Source organism: Cebidichthys violaceus, unplaced genomic scaffold (genome assembly GCF_023349555.1).
Source record: "Cebidichthys violaceus isolate CVI_PGR_0920_01 unplaced genomic scaffold, fCebVio1.0.p SCAF_15, whole genome shotgun sequence".
NCBI lineage: Eukaryota > Metazoa > Chordata > Actinopteri > Perciformes > Stichaeidae > Cebidichthys > Cebidichthys violaceus.
Window position 1 is genome coordinate 6,436,052 of NW_027176318.1, and position 20,253 is coordinate 6,456,304.

Below are 20,253 nucleotides of genomic sequence, written 5' to 3' on the forward strand. Positions count from 1 at the left end.
TCATGGCAGACAGGATTGCCTTGGCTTTGCAAAGTTTTTTAGTCTCCCTCCTGCTTATTTTGTGCTTGTTTCTTCTGTGTCTCGTTGTTGTCCTCATCGTCGACCTCACAGCGGATTCTTTGGTCTAGTCAATAGAAGTCAACACACAAACACAATGTGCAAATTAGTGTTGAGTCCTTATAATGAGCTGAGTTTAGCTCCATGATCTCATGAACATCGGTTAGGTATAATGCTAAATCATAAGGCGATACGCTTTATCACTGCAATACTCACTTATTAATGCGTATATATCTCTTACCTCTTAAAGTGAAACAAGACTCACTCCACCGTCTTTCTCAGACAAATCAAAGTCTGACCTCTGACAACCCTGACTGGAATCACAGAATACCATTCTGCTTCTACCGTATATGGGGTTTGATCAAAGTACACAGTGTGTTTGTCAAATGCAAAGGGAAGCCTTAAAAAAAAAAAGTTCCAAAACAACCACGTGAGCCAGTACTTTAAACCTGTACTGGTCTGGTGAAGCCTGAGGCTCTAAAGAGGCCCTGGTTTGCTCCACTGTATGACTCAGACTTCAACTACGTATGAGCCTGAATCATCAAATTTGATTCCGATCTGACACCATTGAGGTTGACTAAACATGACTAATCCAGGGGTAAAGAGGGTGTGGTTTCCCGTGAAATTTGAGGGAAATACAAATCCAACTCCAACTTGTTGTATTTTTTTAACTGCATCCGAATAAGCCAAAAAAAAGTGTTTTCATTGTAGTACGCAAAGAAACACAACGTGTCGTCACCTACTGCGGGGACATTTTCTGTTGTAGCTCATCTCTGCCTGGCACCAATTAAACTAGTGTGAAATAGGATCATGTTTGGATACACTCGCACAGCCAATAGGCAGTATAACTTATCACTGAGTCACCCACTATGTGGGAAAAAAAGAAACCCTACAGCCTGCCAACATTCCACAGTCCTTGTCAGTTAAATATGACAAACCAAAATCCCACACTAAGAAACAGATTCTTTCGGTTTCCTAGGTTGCTCACCTTGAAGCTGCCCCTTCCAAAGAAAAATCTACAGTTATTAAGATCATTTACGTTTTTAACAAGGAAATGTGCCTAGACTTACCGGTTTCTTGAGACAAGTGCATCGTAACGAGTTTAGGACAGACGAGACCAGTTGATTTGTGTGGGATGTGCTTAAATTCTCCATTTTGCAAGTTAGGAGGTGCAAGGTGCTCAGAATATCCTGCAGAATAGAGGTATATGAGTCGGTGTTTGAGCCATACAGTGTACACCCTCTGTGTGAAAAGCAGTTCTTCATGCAGTTGGTTAAATGATGGGTGGGTACTCCTTTCAGCAAATCTTTCTTTTAAAAGTGTTGAATGACAGTGATATCTGGGTTTTCTGGGGGTCTGGTCATTAATGTAATTTTGCTTGAATGTTCACCAAGCAATTCCCTAACATGTATTGAACTGTGGCAGTGAGCTTGTTGTAATTTCCCTCTCCATGAGTTTCATTTATGTGTTCATGCGAGAACAGAGTTACTGTTGCGTTTAGCTGTGCATGTAAATACCAAATATTGAAGTGCATGAGCAGTTTGTTATGGTCACCAGTGTACATTTTTGATAATATTTCAAGCATTACTAAATTACATACCAAGCAAATCACTAAATCAAAAGGAAAAAGACCAAATAACTATTACTCACCACGTTGTCTGATATGCAGTTATGTAGCTTTTGTTTCAGGGCTGGGCAGGATGAGTTTTGCAGCATGGTTGTGATAATTTCATTCTTGAGTGGATAAAAGTATTACAGGGGTACATATTAGCAATATAGAAGACAATTTTATAGAAGGGGCTGCTCGTTTACACTTTATTGCTTTCAAATCATGTTTTGGGGTTATTTGTACATTATTTTGACGTCTTTTTAAATCAAAATTGTGATATATTTACAATTTAAGCTTAAGCATGCATGTTGTACCCAGTGGAAAGGGTTCTTCATACAGCAAACAGACAATTTACTTAAAACGGTCCTCCTGATGCTGTCAAATATTCCCATCGAGACCTTGAAGCAAAATCACTCTTTTCAAATGTATTAATGTAATCTACATAATGGTTCCACAGTAATATTTTGAGCAACTGTCTGAACTCTGAATAATACACAGTAGCCAAAGACCACTGCTTCAGTTACTCTGTCTCTTTTTCCTGCCCAAACATGTTCAAACCAGCTTTATTTTTTGTATGCCTGGCTGCACATTTCCTAACCGAAACCTAATAATATGAAAAAACAGAGGGAAGAAGGGAATCTTCAATCTGATTGTACAGTGGATGAAACAAAGTTCATCTAATACCTAATATTAGTTTGCAGATGCTTTTGCACAACCCCTTTTTGAAGTACTGCTCTAACTTGTCTTCTTCTTTTTTTTTTTTTTTTTTTTTTACAATTTTTCCATCTTCTCATTCGTGATTTAATTCCATAAGAGAAATCATTGGCTGTTACCTGGGTTCAACTTAGTGTAATTAACAAAATGGTCATGGTGCATTAGATGGGATTGATCTCTTGAGCTGTCGTTTCCTGCTGTAATGCTTGCTTCTTTCTGTAGGACAGTACACGTCTATTGCCCATGTTTACAGCATCGTAAAATAAATATATCAAATAAACAGAATTGGTATCTTACTGCGTTGTTGATATCAGTTTGAATGATTATCCTGTAATGGTCTTGAACTTCTGTGGGAGTTCTGCTGTTACAGGACAGAGATAGAGGTAGAAGCAGTAGAGCAAGGAGACTGATGCAGAGAAGAGGCTGAGAGTTTATAGTAGTAGTGTGAGAGATACAGGGAGAGAAGAAGACACACAGGTCAGTCGACTAATCCAAAACATGTTTGCATGTAATACAGTTTAACATTTTCATGTGAGGAACCTCAATAACACTTGGCCTTAAACGTCCATCCATGTTAGCACAGCTTTGTTTGCACTTCATAAAAGACACATTCAAATATCAAAACATCCCTGCTACCATCATTTCAAACCATAGGACTGTCATTACACTACATTCAGGTACAGTTTCGAAGTACTGTACTTATTTTTTACTTTAATATTTTCATTCATTTTCACTTTAAACTTCACTACATCTCAGCTGGAAATAGTGAAGTTACTCCAAATTAATTTATTTGATAGCTTAGTTCATTCAACATATATTGGAATAAAATATGACAGAAGAGAGTGGGGCACAACAAAACACATTTTGGTTTTGACTAAATAATCTAGAAAAATATTTGATAGACTTTGGTAGAAAAGTATGTTCGATGTTTGTATGCGCAATGTCAAAATATATATGAGACTGTCAAACATAAAAAAATAAAAATAATAATAATATATATATATATATACATTATGGCATGACAAATGATGATGCAGCGTATCAGGCTCCACATGTCATCACAGACATCAAGACGCTTGCTCCAAGAAGAGGCACCCAGTGACTGCTGAACCTCAGCACGCCTTGTCCTCCTCCACCGAAATATTCTCCTTCAGCGACTGTGGCCCAGCATGCCCCGGGCCCTCATGGTTAGAGCCAGTGGCTGGCCCCAACCTAGTCCAACCCTGACCATCCCTCCCTCACTGCAGTTAGACCTAGCATACTGGAAAAAACCCTATGTTAACTCATCAGGGGTTCCTCGTGGGAGAGCGATGTTCACACATATCAGTTTACACGGACCCATCCCTCTCTGGATGGGGTGGGATGTACCAGTCTCAGGATGTGGGGGGAAAATGGAGAAATCCTCTGTCTGGAGCTGTCCACAGTACTGAAAGTGCTAAAGCGATTTGCTCCTCAGCCTATAAAAAGACATGTTATGGTGAGGACAGATAACATAGCAGTGTACTTCAACCACCAGGGCAGCGCACGCTAAGCCTGGCAGCTGAAATAGCCAGGAGCCTTCTGCTGTGGTCACACAGACACCTACTCTCCATCAGAGCAGTGTACATCCCCGGGGCATAGAACCACGCAGCAGACTTAATGTCTCGCGGAGTTGTGTTCAACAACGAATTGAAACTGATGGAAACTCGTTCAGATGTTGTGGGACAGGTTTGGAAAGGCAAAAGGTGGATCTGTTCGCCTAGTGAGACACACTGCTCATTATGGTGGCACCAGAACCTACAAGTGTGTCATGGTTCCCGACCATGGTGCAGCTGCTGGTGGGGAAACAGTCCAAAAATCTCCAATGGCGCAGAGATGCACAGCTGGACAGCGTGATCCTCCACCTACCGATTGGCGCAATCCTCCACTTGCCGATTGGCAAATGGCTGTGGGCCTGGCTGCTGAACGGCAGCGCTTTGAAAGTTTAGGGGCTGCCCCCTGCAGTGGGTAGTGGGTAGATGGTCCACTTTTCAGCACTGGTATGTGGCATAATCTACAATTTAAGTCAATGCTATAGCAAATTCGTCCTGACACAAAGGCTATGGACAGAGCTCGTTTTTTGCACATCCTTTGGTGAAGTGCTTTTTTGAAGGCAGTGGGATTTACCGCTGGTGCTCTTGGGGGTCCCCCTTTTGAGCATATAGTCAAATTTTCTCTCAAGATGCTTTCACTCATGACAGCGCTCCTCCTAGCCCTGACAATGGCTAAGAGAGTGAGAGGCCTCCCGGGCTTCTTTGTGCCCTTTCATCCATTTCAATCTGCGAGATGTATCTGAGTCCTCCCTGACTCATTCAGCGGTAAATGTGCCAGGTGAAGAAACGCTGGTTTAATTTGGGAGCAGAATGGTTGTTAACGGCGGTTATAAGGATAATGCAGAGGTAAGTGGGGCAGGAAAGATGCAGGAATTTGTTATTTAACTGTCGTTGTACAACATGAGCGGATTATGCGTCATATGCGTTGTATGTTTTACAACTGTTATTAAGATAATATGTATGGATTTGTGACCTAAAGTTACACAACGGAGAAGAAGTACTATCAGAAAATGTAGTTATGTAAACTGAAAACTCACCACCAAAACACGTCTAAACTTAAAAAAAAAAGCTAGTGTATGTGGTTGTATGTGAGCTTTTGACGTTAGCGAACTAAGTAAACAGTCCGTGTTACAATTAACCTTGAGGAGTTGCTCCACGCTACACCAGCACCAGCGTCGCTCTCACGAGCTCTCTTCTCTAACAGCCATCTGATACACACACCTGCACACAGACACACACCGCTACATCTCTCACGTAGCCCCGCCTCCTCTCACTCACAGTGTTCTCTTCTCGCCACTCGTCTCAGGTTTTTTATATAATGATTAGGGGGTTGTCGTTGTCATGTATATGCATTGCTCAACGTAACAGTCAGGGCCGGGCCGCTCGGAGTGGGAGGACCATTTGGTTGGACCTCTCCGAGTGGGACGTGGCCGGCCCGGGATTGAGGTGGCTTGATGTTGCCCCGACCGTGAGCTCTACAGGTCCCCGTCTCCTTTACCATGCTTTGTGGGTGTGACGCGTAATCACCATTAATATCTATACAACCACTGTCTTTATGATTGTATTATTTACAAGAAGACCAAATTGTTTACAGGAGCACAACGTTCCTCATAGATCTATAGCGAGCTTCTTCATTTTGCTCTCAAAGTGCACCAGATTCAATGTATTGTTATATTCATCATGTAATAAGGATGTTAGGCCTTCGATGTCTTTTGAATTAGCATTATGGTATCAGAAATGATAATTTCAGTAAGGTGACAACAACAATATTAATACTGTATGTTAATAGATAAAGGAATGATGATGATAATACAGCACATGCTTTTGAATTCCTTCGATATAGCTATGCACTCATCACAGTTAGAGACTTGACTTGGACTTGCAAAAAATGACTTGTGAGCATCTCTGCCCTACAATTAACAATTGGAAGCAACCACACCTTAAAAAAACCAGAAGATAATCCTGTTCACACGTGAATACACAAAATCCCCACACATAACAACCGAATATAATACTAAAATGCTATGCTTTATCATGACTTTTTTCTCACTTTTTAAAAATACTTCTACCCGAGTCTACAATTCCTGTAAACCAGAGGTCAGCTCCCGTAAATCCCAAAACTTTCAGTTTCCTTCTGACTGGCAGAGAGGAGGTTATTTATTCACACGGAATTCCCCTGTTTGGAAAGCCCTTTAATACTGTAACATTCAGTAAATCAGCGGAGAAGGCAAGTGGACGGATGCAATTGTTGTCGGCTCACGGTAAGTTTCGAAAACGGTTCTCTACTCTGCTGTGCACGTTGGCACAGACTTTACATGTGTGCTTCATCAAACCCCGCTAAACTCTGACCCGACTTCGACTTTCATTCGGATAGAATTTAGTGTGTTTAATGTAAAATTAAGTCGGTGCGTCACTACTTTCGGCCACTTGAGTTAACCTACAAACGCTGTACGCAAATTACTTACCATTGGTCATTCTTCATTTATATTCACCACAAGCCAGAAGTGAAAAGTGACTATTCTCTCGCGTCTTCATTGCTGCTCAGATGGTCAATTTTGTCAGATTGTTGGTCCTCTCACTGTTCCAGCGGCTCCGGGGTTGTTTTTAGCACAGGGAATAATGTTACAGTCCTTTCTCACGTCCTGCGTAACGCTGGCATGTGATTTTACTTCCGTCCTCACCACTACCAGCAGAGGTTTCACTTTACTCTCAGATGAATTAACGAGGAAAACGTTTACGTTTCAACGTGAAAACACATTTTTTTTAACGGATGGAGACTACTGTTTTAACCCTTATGCAATCATGTGGTGGGCAGTTTTTTCCACATACACTCATTTACAAATTAGGGTAAAATATCTTCAATGATAGAAGTTTGTTAGGCTATAATATACACAGCTCCGCACAGCTGTCTTTAGGCTGATTGAATGATTGTTGGAACTACTCATTCATTCAAATGCTCTAATTCAGCCAAACCCTGCCTATACACACTGTTGGCAGTGAGGGCTGCTGTATAAATCACAACAGCACTGTTGCAGTCAGTAAGTAAGTGCCTTGCTCAATTCCAGGAGTGAGTGTTATTCATTCCTTCCCCCAGAGTTTTTGTACAGTTGTGGTTCTGGCACTATGGCGTTCTAAAAAGTGTCTGTGTTGTGTAATGGTAATTTTTTACGTAGTATATATTTCTACTCAGTATATTGTATTCATGCATAAGTCATTTTGCTCTGAACTTTGTTGAACTTCACTGTGTCTCTGTTGTGCAAAAGAATAATTCTCCCTTGTCTGTTCACATAGATAACTAACTGTGTTGTATGAGAATGTTCCATGCCGAGGACTTTGGGCCGCTTGTTTTGGTTGCTGGCCGTTTGTTTTTGAATGTTGTTCCCATCAGTCTGAGACCAAAAGTCTGAGACCAAGATGTCTGTAACGTTGGCCATCGGCCCCCACCTTTGCTCATTCTGTATAAAGAAAGCTTGTTCGCTTTTTTCGAGGTTCTTCCTCACTGAGACTGAACGCATTTTATGTGATGATTGAACCTTCTCTGCGCAGAGAATAAATACTTAAAAGACAACCTGGTTTTTGGTATTATGTATTTCAGCATTAGAAGACTCACGCAAAGCAGGTATAGGATTTTTTTTTCCACCACAGTTGTCACAGTTAGTTCTGTGAATAAAAAAAGGCCTGCACTGATTTTCACTGTGCTCTCTGTGTACATTTCTGGTCATTGCCTCCTTTGTTAACATTTTCCAACAATAATTGTTTTGTAATTAAGTTTCAAAAGGTATACAACAACACACAGATGCTGTCATTGTGCATGACAGCAGGAAGTTCAAGCGTGTTTTGGACGTAGGCTGTGTTTGTTTGTTTACCATAGTTTGTAGCATGCATTCCAGAATGAGGATGAATGAGCTAAGTAGTGGTATGTGTCTACTTAATTACTATTGCTTTGTTTGGAAAAAGCGCTGCTACCTGTGCATTGGTGTTCTGCTTGCTTTTTTGAAAAAATGTGCATGTTTGTGTGTGTTTGTGTGTGTTACAGTTTTGGAGCCCGCAGTAATTAAAAACATCCATCAGATTATGACAGTGGTGTCCTGAAGCAGTACAACCGTGGGACCCAGAACGTGACCGGGGTAACCACAACAACTGCAATCAAACACACAGATGATGTTCCACGGCAAGATCGCTCTTGTTTTCTGGTGCGTTGTGATTCACTTACAAACTATGTGTGCCGTTTATAGAGACGCAGAGCATCAGAGGCGTTTGAAACATTACACTGCTTTCGCTTTGATTGTCTGCGGTTATCATCTGTGCGCTGATGCAAACTTTCCCCTCTGTTTCACCCATTATTTCCATTCTATGTATCCTTCTGTAATGCTGAGGATGCATGTCAAACATCGGAAAAAGGGCCTAAAGCACTGCAAATCCTTTTTTGACCACCATGGACTTCCGTTGGTCGGTTTGCAATGTGCTGATGGGAGTGTAGTCAAGTATTTCCAGGTTGTCAAATACAGCTTGCATGCTGTACTGTGTTCATAACATGCTTTGTGTCTTCTGTCTCCAATTACCGCAGATAGGGTAGAGCAAACTCGGGAATGTATTTGAAAGAGTAATTTGTGCTTACAACAAATCATCTAACAAAAGACAAATGATAATGTAATTCATCCCTCTTAACAGGTTGAATATTTAACAAAACCTTGATAGTTAATTACAGCGGCCCTTATACTTCTTTGGTATATTAATGATAATTAACTTTATTTGTATGGCATTTTTCTATTGTCAAATTGCAAGCTGCAGCTGTTTTTTACAGGAAAATAGGATCTGGTTTGGGTTTTTCTAAAACCAGATGAAAAGTGGTGAGGGAGCTGTTGATGTCAGCGGCTGAACAGGTCAAAATGTTGAGAGGACATTTGTGGTAGTGGTCGAGTCTGTATTTTGCTGTATTGAATCATTAAATGAGCAGACTAGTATTTTGGCTGGTTTCAGCTCATTTACTACAGAGCATACATACTGTTACACGCTGACCATGATAAATCTGTTTTTCTTACTATTCAGGCGGTCGCTGGTATTCCGATCACTTCATGCCATCAGAATACGATACTTTCTTGAGAGAGACGAGCCGTCACAATGACCATACAGTAAGTGTTTCTCTGTGTGGTGAAGCATGGATTCATTGTGGGAAGAGGCATCTGTGACTGCCGTACAGCGACCCTTATAAACAATAGTAGGTGCAGCACACAGGGTGAATTAAGTAAACATTCATATTACATCCGTAAGTAAAGTCCTTTTAGAATCTGTTATCAAAGTTTAAATTTAAAATGAATACAACTACCTCTGAATTCATTTTTGTCTCAATTTGTCTGTACTTGGAGAAACGATTATATAAAGAAGCCAGCATGATTGTAACTATCTTGCTGCTTTTATAACTGTAATTTTCTTCAATAAATACCAGTTACAAGTACATTTCTTGTGTGTCACCTGTTTATTGTTAGCCAGAAAGCTGATCATAACACCCGTCTTATCTTATTATTCAATGTGTAATAAAGCTACAGGCTACCTGGACATCATCCTGTTGCATATTTGATAAGTCAATTGAAATAGTACTATTGAATACCATGTGACCTGTTACACATTTCTTTATTTCTTTATTGGTTTATTTGATAAGGGTCAGTGCACATCAATTAAGACATTGCTGTAAATGCGCCATAGTTAGCCAAGAGGCTATTTTTCTTCTGGAGTCTCAACAGGCAGATGTTACAAAGTAAACTTAAAAACAGAATATAAGATTCAATTTACAAGGTTATTCAATATTGACCCTTTACAGAGCGTGCGCAAACAGTGAAAGAAGTGAGAATATTAATATAAGTAGTATCATCGTTCAGGAGACTCTTATACTTATTCAGTGCCTCCTTTAATCTTTTGTAAGTGGTGTAAAGCGTTATTGATCACCTCATACGTATTTGCTCTAGCTTTAGTGACAAAGTGTTGCCGCCATGAATAATAGATGAAATAGTTTCTTGTCGGAAAAACATATAATTAACAAAGTAGACAGTCTGACAAAGTGGGAAACATGACATTTACTAATTTGTTCCAATTTTGCTTTTGCAGCCAATATTTTGTGCACATCCCCATGTACTGTAAGCAGCTTTTCCCAGACGTAGACAGACATGTGGGTGTGACTCTGGAACACATCCTGGAATAGACTGTTGCTTAATGTCCTTGACTGAACGCTACATTACTGAGACCATTTCCCGTAAACTTAGTTGCAACATTATGAATGGGAAAGTTTAACAAGCAGTTGGAGTGTAAATTAAAAAAAGGGAATTAAAAAAAAAGGAATTTGAAAGTCTCTCTTCCTTCTCTGTTGTATCTTAGTACAGAGTCTAGCTCTTTGTGTCCCTCTGCGCTGACAAGGTCAAAGGTCACTGTGAAAAACCAACCTTTTTGTCCATAACTTGATAATTCGTATGCTAATTCAAACAAATGGGCAAAATATGTGGCGCAATATAACATTATGTGGGAGACACTAGAGCACCCCCAACTTTATTTTGGGAACAGTTTGGGATGGGCCCTTTCCCATTTCAACATAATAATGACCGCATGCACAAAGCAAAGAACTTGATTGGCCTGCACAAAGCGCTGACCTCCGCCTCATGCAACACCTTTGGGGTGAATGGGATCACTGGCTGTGAGCCGGCGTCAGTGCACAACCTCACTGATGCTCCTATGGCTGAATGGGAGGAAATCTCTGCAGCCAAAATTTAATGGCAATTGATCGCAGACGAGTGATGGCTCTTATAGCAGCTAATTAATCCCTACGGTTTGGGAAAGAGAGTAACGTTGCGTTGTCCACATGCACTTTCACATGACTGCACCCATTTGGCCATGTAGTATATATCCCTCAGTTTACTACAAAAGTATCCTCTGGGCTTTTCCTTGCAGCTATAGGTGTTTCACGCTCATCAATAAAGTGTGTGAAAACGTTGACAGAAGCCGATATATTTCCCACTTAAGAAAACTCCAGCCTAATTGCCCGGCTCATATTCACCGCTGTGTTTACCTGCTCTCTCCGCTCTGCACTCTAATGATGCCGCTTTCTGATGCTGTTGCTCCCGCTTCTTTCTCTGCTTTGGCCTCACTTCTCTGCCGTGCTGAATGCGTTTTGTTGTTCGCTCTCTCGACCTCCCCAGCATCCACCCACGGGTTCTGTTCCTCCGATCCCTGATGGGAGATTGGCAGTAATCTCTCTGTGTGCGCTCACCCGCTGCTCAATAGGTTTTCATGGGGAGTAATAGGAAACATGTCCTCGATGCCAAACCATATTGCATTTACCTTGTTTTTTAAAACTCTATATTTCTCTGTCCCTCACCATATTTTTGTGTAAATTAAAAAGCAGTATGCTTAGGGTTGTTTGTTTTCACAAACCCATTATTACATCTATATGTTGCATCGAATGCAACTTTCATCTTGAGCGTGCATGTGTTTGAGAGTGAGTGTGGAGTGACCCAGTCTGTTTTTCCAAAAGTAATCTGTTGTGGAATAATTTTTTAAAAATGGAACAAAACAGCACTTTAATCAATGCTGTGCACCAACACGTGGACTGTACCACACTTTAGATTTGGTAGAAAGTTGCTTTCTTTTTCTCTTTTCTTCTCTCAGTTTTCACATTCATGCAGTGACCATTAGAGTCCAACAGGACTAAAAGTCCATAGTCACAAGTTTCCGTTTTATCCATCGTGAGTTTTTGAGAAAAACCTTCACAGGCATGCCAATGAAGTGACTGTACAATGCGGCAGCACAAAAGGGGGAAACTAAATTATATAATGTTTATATAAATCATCTCAAGGGATAGACTTTATTACAGCTGTGTTTCATGTGTTACAGCATGGAACACATTTGTAAGGGTCTACTTATAAACTCCTTTCATAGCATTACCTTCAGTGCACACGCACTCGTAATTGTAGATACACTACATGCACAAACAAGACTGAGGAGTACAGAGGAACATGCAAACAGGATGTACTGTAGTGGCATCTGTAAGCCCTGACTGGATACTGTGGGAGAAAAGAAACATGAGAATAAATCTGCATAAACTTAATGCAGAGACCCTTGAATCTGGACTTTCATCAACTGATAACAATTATTTGGATAATAATTCGTATCTCAGTTAAGTGGCACCATCTAGTGGTTTGTCTTCAAACCTGCATGTGTACACACACACACACACACACACACACACACACACACACACACACTCAAAAGTAGTGGAAACGTATTATAACATAGATAATTAAAAAAAACAGAATTATTTTACATTAGTTAAAACCATTTTTATTAGCTCAAATTGACCCTACTCATTTTATTTCATATTTTCTCTGTTTTTTTTTAAGCTTGTAAGAATCAGTTCCCAGTCTGTAAACAGGCTGTTAAACAGCAGGCAGAGATACGCAAAATATACAAATTCAATTCATTGGCAATATGGGAGGGATTTTAGAATGTATCTTTCAAATTCCCTTTTGGCTTTCAATGCTATTACAATATGGGATGATGGAATAACCAAGTGAATCATGTCTGTTTTGTCCATATGTGCAGGATGAAAACCACAAACACAAACAATTCCATAATGACAGTGCAGGAAAAACAAAGGAAAAAGAAATCAAACAGGCAGTGAAAGCTGACTGAAAAACCTCCTGCTGTAAATGAATGGAACTAAAAGACAGATGAATGGTGATAATTAACGAGATTCTCCAGCGACCAGTTTTCAAAAGTGTCAGCAGTGCTCTAAAAGCCATGGCTGCTGCTACTGAGATGAGTAAAGTGACTAAGATTTCCTGATGAGCATGTTAGATGTTTTCCTTTTCTTAAAACCCTTATTTATCCAGGGAGTTTTGGTTGGGAGCAAACCACTGTTCTGCTGGTCACTGAATAAAAGCCAAACCATATCTTATTCAATCCTATTTGTTTTTACAGTCACATTTGTTTACATCTTTTCATAGACTTTATTGTTGTATTGTTATGCGTGTACTGTCATTGTTTATCTGTGCTCTGCTGCAAATGTCATTGCCCTGCCCAGAGGCCCTCCAGAAGTGGTACCATTCCCACCCACATGTATCCTGCTGGTCATTCTTTCTGGTCACAAACTGAGGATATCTGTATTTTCAATGGTTTGTAAATCAACCAAGACACCTAGGTACATTATTCAATCTATTTTATCTAGAAGTCACTTTCTCAACGGGTAAATTACATTTGAGTTTCTGTATTTATGCAGCTACACTCACCATGCTGTTTATTCCAAACTGCTGTTTCTTCCAGGAAATTGCTATATGTTAAATTACCAAGAAAAACATAGTAACTGTGTGTATGGCTCATCATTGTCTTTTTTATTTATTTTTTACTATGCAATATTTCTTCAATCCCAGCACTATAATAACATATTATCCAACACTACAAACTAATTTGGATGGTAAATATATCATTTTGCTGTGCAGCTTAAACAGATAAATAAAATAAAAAGAACAAAAAAGAACAAACAAAAACAAATCAGCACTGCGGGAAGTGTAAAATGTGATAGAACATATTTGATTAAAGATAAAGAAAAGACACGATTGTCTTGAGACAGTCAGATTCAAAAAGGAAACAAAAGAGACACTGTGTGCACAATGGCCATATTTCAACATAATGAAGATGTTTTAATGGAAGCAGACAGTGAACAAATTGAATTAAGAGAGAGAAAAGAATCCACAGCCGGCTATTTCAGCCTGCAGAACTGATATATGATATAGCCACAGATACAAAATACTCAGCTATTCTTGACCTTGTGAAACTGGATGTGTGTGTGAAAAGTGAAGGGGATAGGGGGCTGCAAAGATGATGGAGTGCAGGTCAGGTGATATTATCATCATCATAAAGCCAACAGGGATCTGGTTGCCATGGAGTGTGCATGTGTGCAAATGGAGGTAGGGGGTTGGCGGGTTGTTGTCTGTGATTCTCCGGGAAAATATCTGTACAAACTGTCACATATGGGGAATCATTTGGGCACAAAAATCACATCCTTATAAGGTAACTGAATTTTAGTATTACAACAGGGTTTTGGTTAAGGGTTAAAGTTAGGTTGAGGGTTCGGCATGCAGTGCTTATAGCCATGGTTAAGTTAGGGTTGGCCTCCAGGGAATACACGAGTGCCTCTGTGTTGGTGTGTGTGAAAGGGGTGTTTTTTTTACAAGGGACTAATTGGTGCCATGGATGACCTTCTAAGAGACGCTTACATGCACACAGCACTTGCGAGGCTGCACAATTGGGAAATATGTCAGCCACACAAAGACATTGAGGGTGCAATGTCGTGCGTGTTTGCTATGGAGCTACAATGACAAATATAAACTAAGAAATCTAAATGTGAATATGCTCATATGACACACCTTTATTGTGCGAGACAACTCCCAACCACTTACTACCACGCACCTGAAGATGGCGCTCCGTATCCTTGTACGATGGCCATGCTGCGCGCGCGCGCACGCACGCACGCACGTGCGTGAGCGAGTACGAGAGCGAGACAGAGAGCTGCTGTCTGCCTCCTCTCCGGCGGTGTTGCCTCCCCGTCGCTGCAGTGCTTTGCTGCTCTCCCGTCTCTTTCCATCTCTCTGCCTTGCTTTCTTTCTCTCTCGCTTTCGTACCCAGCGCCTCGCCTCTTCCTCCTCCTGCCTACCGCCACATCCCGCCTCCTCCTCCTCCCTGCGGATGCCTCAGCCTTGCACCCCCGTCCCAGGATCCCGGCAAATGGTCGCCATCCCCGGCAACTCTGGACGCAGCGAAAAGGCGCACCGCTCCGTCGCGATCTGATCTGTGCACACTGCGGTTTGACTTGAGAGAGAAAGAGAGAGAGAAAGAGGAGGACCAGGGGCAGAAGGGAAACGAGGGTAAGCCGGACGCTGACAGTGGCCAGGATCACACTTCGGTAAGTCATCGCCTTATTTCCCCGCAGAGGTAGAAGGTGACAGGTCGTCAGTCGCCCTGTGTTTGTGTTCGCTCATCGTTCCAAAAAGTGGGACGTAGTTTTGCAAAATCAAGAAATCTGAACATGACCTTTTTGATCGTGCGTGGTGGGTGATTTGGGGAGACTGCTGGTTTGACAAGCTCGCTGCGAAGTCCTTTTAGAAACAAGAGTCCGACTGTGCTCAGATCACCCAACACACGGCAGATATTTGGCTCCATTTGACTGCTGACCCAAATTCACCATCGGTTGTGCGTAAAAGTGCTCTAGAGGTGTGTAAACAATAGGGGTATGGTTGTTCTTGGTCGCCAGATGATGATTGTTTCCATTAACAAACAGAAGTTACATTGCTGTTATGTCCTTAAAAGAACATCTGTACATGATGTTATGGTATATGATTTGTCATTGGACCAAACAGGTGCCTCAGGTGTTATAGTGCAGACTATTGCACTAACACTCATACATCTCATTGTCTGCTGATACCCACTAAGTTGTATGGAATTGCCTTTTTGTCTGTAATGTGCTGGAGCATGAGAGGTGATACAAGGATAAGTATGGGTAAGACCATTCCCACAACCGTACTTGTGCTTTGATCAATAGACGCTTGCAGGAGGGGGATTCTGCGCTGGCAGTTTGTCAAGGGCGTACAATATATCCGGCTGATGATGTGGAGGAGAAGAGGAGGAGGAGGAGGAGGAGGAGGAGGAGGAGGAGGAGGGGGGCTGGGGCTGGGGCTGCTGCTGTTAGGCATGCTGTGGGTACATGTTCAGCCTAGTCCATGTCAGCACTTGTGCAGGTGCATGATGGGCAGCAGAGGCACAGAGAGGGAAAGGGTATCATTATGCTCAGGTCCATATCACGATAAATCCTTTATCTTTTGGTCCGTGTTGCTTCGAAACTGTACAACTCTGGGTTGAGATTTATAGGTTGGGCCGCTTCCTTCGTGGCCAGGTAAGCAGCCGTGTAACAAGGAGAATACAACTCCCTTCTTCTTCCCCTCAAACTGACCTCTGGTGCAGGAAAAAGGACCAGTCACACGCCACGTCCTCCACAGACGACCACTGCTCAGTCTCTTTCAACCAGCACGCCATCCACTTTTCCTGGACTTTCAGTGATGCCGGTACATCAGACGCCTTGCCCAAGAGCCACAGATCTTTAAGTACTTCAATAGAATTTTTTTTTTTTTATATTGTTGAAGGATAAATAGCATTACAAAAGACCTATCACTGTGGGAACTGTCTCAACAGTTCTTGTGCAATCTGTGCCTCCCTCAGACACACGCACACGCACACACACACACACACACACACACACACACACACACACACACACACACACACTCCAACCCCTCTCTAAATTTCCTAAAGATTAGCTTCTTTTATGTCCAGTGAATGTCTCCAGTGGGCATGAAAAGCCTCGTCCTTCATCGCGGACACAGATTAAGCTAATTCACACAGCAGCGCAGGCCTAATGCCTAATCACTATGCTGCGCCTGCAGAACAGAACAGTCTTTATACTGTGGTAGCCGAGAGAAGGGGAGAGAAAGACAGGGAGAGAGAGAGAGCAAAGGGGGGAAAGCTAGCCGCCGGTGCCTATTGATCGGACGGAGGGGCTACTGGCAGGCGTCCACAGGATGGAGTGCTGACGACCGTCCAAAGAGCTGCCCGGATGAACTGGTAGTGCTGATGAAGGGAGGGAAGAGTTTGAATCACAGTCCTCCTCCCTGTAGCAGAGCAGGGTCAGGGAGGATTTGGAAAGTACTGTAACTGCTATGAAATGTATTTTCAATAGAGAGCCAAAGTGGGGTGTGGTTCGGTGTTGATGGTGTAACGGATCAAACACCATCCTGGGACTGTCAAACTTTGTCATTCGAGTGTGTTTCTCCATGCTGTAGGCCACTTCTTGACACGTGAAATGAGCAAAGACTGAGATCAAGAGAGGTTTGAACTCCCCTTCCAAAAGTCTGCTTTGATGTCTGGGTGCTTTGCCCAATTGTGTGCTGAAGGGATTGACATCGAAACCATCTTTCCAGGCTGAAAAGTAGCTCCGTTCAGCGTGTACGGTAATGCTTTAGCATACGGTACGGTAACTGTGGTATAGTGAATTTGAGAATGGTAAAATTTCCACGTCAGCAATGAAATTTGATCTTCCGATTTGATTATATATGTGATTTTATCTACTTGATTACAAAGACAGGGATCTTTCAGTGCGATGGGACTGTTTCCAATCCTTCTACTCTCACTTGTTCCAGGAATTTTTCATAATTCATGCGATATGTAAGACAGCCTAGTGAGCAGGGAGACTGTCCTACACCAGCAGTATCTCAACGAGCAAGTGAATGAACGTCCAGGGATTCTTTTCTATACAGAAACCTGACCTTTGACCTCACCTGAAAGTGGACAAGGCCAAAAGGTTTTCCCCCATAGTGTCACACTGTACATTTATCATTTTAACATCGAAGATGTTCCCTGTTAGAATACATTTTGATTCAGCAATGTTGAACAAATGAAGGCACGGTGCGTCTTCTCAACAGCGGATTGTTTTCATTCGTTTGTGAGAACCTGAATATTGGGTTGGATGACTGTTTAAAATGCACAAATGTCTCTCCTACAGGGAGCTATGAGGCCCATTGGCAAACATGGTACCTCTTTGAGGTGTGACACAAGGCCAGAGGCAACATCTGATGCTGCTCATTTGTCAATATGAGTTGGAGGAAAAAAAAGCTATAGATGTATTGACTGTGTATCTTTTATTAGCGGTCTAGTTACTGGCTGATAGGAAATTCAGTTCTAGTAATGACCTTTTCTCCTAAAACACACAAAAAGAGCTATTTTCTATATCCTTTCTATCTGTTACAACAAAGAAACAAAAACAGCCTATAGACAACGATAAAATATGAAACGCCATCAAGAAGAAGGAATGCTTTGCTTTTAACGCTTTGATGTCCTTGAGCTCTGTTATGGGCTATATGTTGTTCATGTTGTCTTCCGTACCTTCACTAGAATGCAGTGTGAATGGGCCTGAGGCAACTGGCTGACACTTGAACCATACTTGCCGATTGCATTGATAGCACATTCATGGACACAGGGGAGGTGCTAACTGACAGCTTCAGTGTGCTCATCAATCAGCCGTCGTGATGCTTACGTCGGCGACTAGGTGCTTATGAGCTTGTTTAATGACATACAAAACACTGATGTGCCACTGCTAATGGACACTTTTACAATACCCCCATTACTGTGGAATTGTTACAAGATTACATGCATGTTACGCACCATTAAACCTGTAATATTACTCTTCTTTCCCTCAAGGGTGCAGTCCAGTGCACTCAACATAGCTGTCTTACGTCCAGGTGATGGTCTAGATGTTGTACTTCTGTGTACGAGTGTGTCCATGTGAGTCAGTCATGAAGTAGTCTTAAGTATCATTGCTTTCTTTACTATTATTAACCAGAGTGAGAACAGTGATGCTGCACTGAGTTGGTCGATGAGCCTTTCTGATTTCTTACATCATACCCAGCAGCTTTAAAGTGAAATACTGGACTGTTTATTTGTTTTGAGCCCTTCATATCTACATAGGGAGCAGGTCCTCCTCTACGGAGTACGCCCATGTTGCACCTCCATGACTCTACAGTAGCCCAGAATGGACAAATTACGGAATCAAACACTGGCTCTAGAGAGAGCCTTTCGCGCTTTTACGTCCATCGCGCTTAAACGTAGGAAGGGTTATTCAGTTGGTTGCAATCTGCAGCCTCAACGTTAGATGCCACCAAATCCTACACACTGCTCCTTTAAGTACGCATATGAGCAACCAGAACATCTTTTTTCACCTTTGACCAGCAGACACAGCTGGTTGAGCATGATTGAAGTGGCTTCGTGTCACCCACTCACTGTGGTGTATTTATTAGGGGATCCCTTCGTTCAACCAAAAGGTCTGGAGTCAAGGCCTCATTTTTATCACTTGAGTGTCCTTGAGCAGGACACAGAATCCCTTGCAGGTCAAAGGATGTCGGTTTGTCGCTGACCTTTTGGCCTCTTTGCGAGGAAGGGGAAGCAATGACAAATGTTCCTGTTGGGGGAATCAGTTGAATAAGATACAGTTTAACAACAAGAAAATGGTCAGCTTGGGAATAGCACTTAGAATGCTGGACTTTTTAAGATAGCACAGACAGGCTTTCTGCTGATATGACTTTTTTTTCATGTTCCCAGCACCATTAGTGTATCCTCAGGATTTCAGCTTTCTAAAGTCTTCCTAAGTGTTTAATCTTCCTATCAATAATCAATCACTGCAAAAGAAAGTAAGGAAAGAGAAGAAGAAAAGTTGTTCAGCTTTAACAATGCTTTGGATTTATGGCTCCATTTCCACTGACGCCACGTGTAGTAAAAATATATGGGCTCATAGTACTGGAAGGCGGTAAAAGATAAAACCAGTCACCAATTGCTGTGTATTGTATATTGTAGTGATAAATGAGAGCAGAACTTTGAGAAGCGCAGCAGGAAGAAGACAGAGAGAGAGAGCGAGAGAGCGAGAGAGGTAGCGATGTGTCAGTGTTGGAATGAGTCCAGCATGGCAGCAATGTGTGTGTGTGTGTGTGTGTGTGTGTGTGTGTGTGTGTGTGTCTTAGAGTGACAGACATAGAGAGAGTAGTGTGTGTGGATGCCTACTAGTGTGTTTCTGCCGCCGATACTCCTCCCATCTTCTAATGAGCTCACTGCAGACGGGACTCCCTCTGTCAGCCCACTGCCTTCCTCCTCTCCCTCCACTCCATTATCCACCCTCTTTCTCTCCCGTCTTTAATGCAGGGGGAAACGAAGAAAGAAAGATAAAGCAGAAAGGAAATAAATAATGTGATACAAAAAAAAAATAAAAATTAAGAGAGAGAGTGTAGGAATGTAAGAATGCAGGTGGAATGAAGAGGGTCTTCGCAGGAAGGAGTAAAAAGATATGGGAGATGAGGTGTAAAGTGAAAGACAGATAGGTGGAAAATGAAGAGCTATTGACAGAGCTTGTTGGGGAGTGAGATGTGTTCATGAGAAGTGACGAGAGGAAGAAGCAGGGAGTGCTGAGCGAGTGACCAGGAAGCATCAAAAGCAAGAAGTGACAGAAAGGTGTGAAGAAAAAAAAACCAGCCAGTGACGAAAGATGAAAACGCTGCATATTAAAACCTAATGGTATGTGTTTAGTGCAGGTCCAACAGTGGGAGCAGTGCCTCTGTGTTTGCCTAGCCATGACATCACCTCTGTGCCCGCCACACTGTACTTGCTAAGCTGAATTAATAATTGGCTCAGCTAGTCAGGTCTGCCTGAGTTAATTGAGCATCAAAG

The 20,253-nt window shown here is 42.0% G+C and overlaps 1 protein-coding gene and 1 long non-coding RNA gene across 2 annotated transcripts in view; both read left to right on the forward strand.

Moving 5' to 3' along the window:
- The first annotated feature begins 6,107 nt into the window (after positions 1 to 6,107).
- LOC137871768 (uncharacterized) lies at positions 6,108 to 9,378 on the forward strand. Its single transcript, XR_011102838.1, has 3 exons — positions 6,108 to 6,212; positions 7,988 to 8,144; positions 9,001 to 9,378. It is a non-coding gene; the product is annotated as an uncharacterized lncRNA (long non-coding RNA).
- A 5,159-nt stretch (positions 9,379 to 14,537) lies between these two features.
- Positions 14,538 to 20,253, forward strand: part of ctnnd2a (catenin (cadherin-associated protein), delta 2a) — a 232,506-nt gene continuing 226,790 nt past the window's right edge. Inside the window, exon 1 of the mRNA XM_068709723.1 lies at positions 14,538 to 14,896. The gene's annotated coding sequence lies outside the window, so the exon portion shown is untranslated. The remainder of the gene's footprint in view (positions 14,897 to 20,253) is intronic.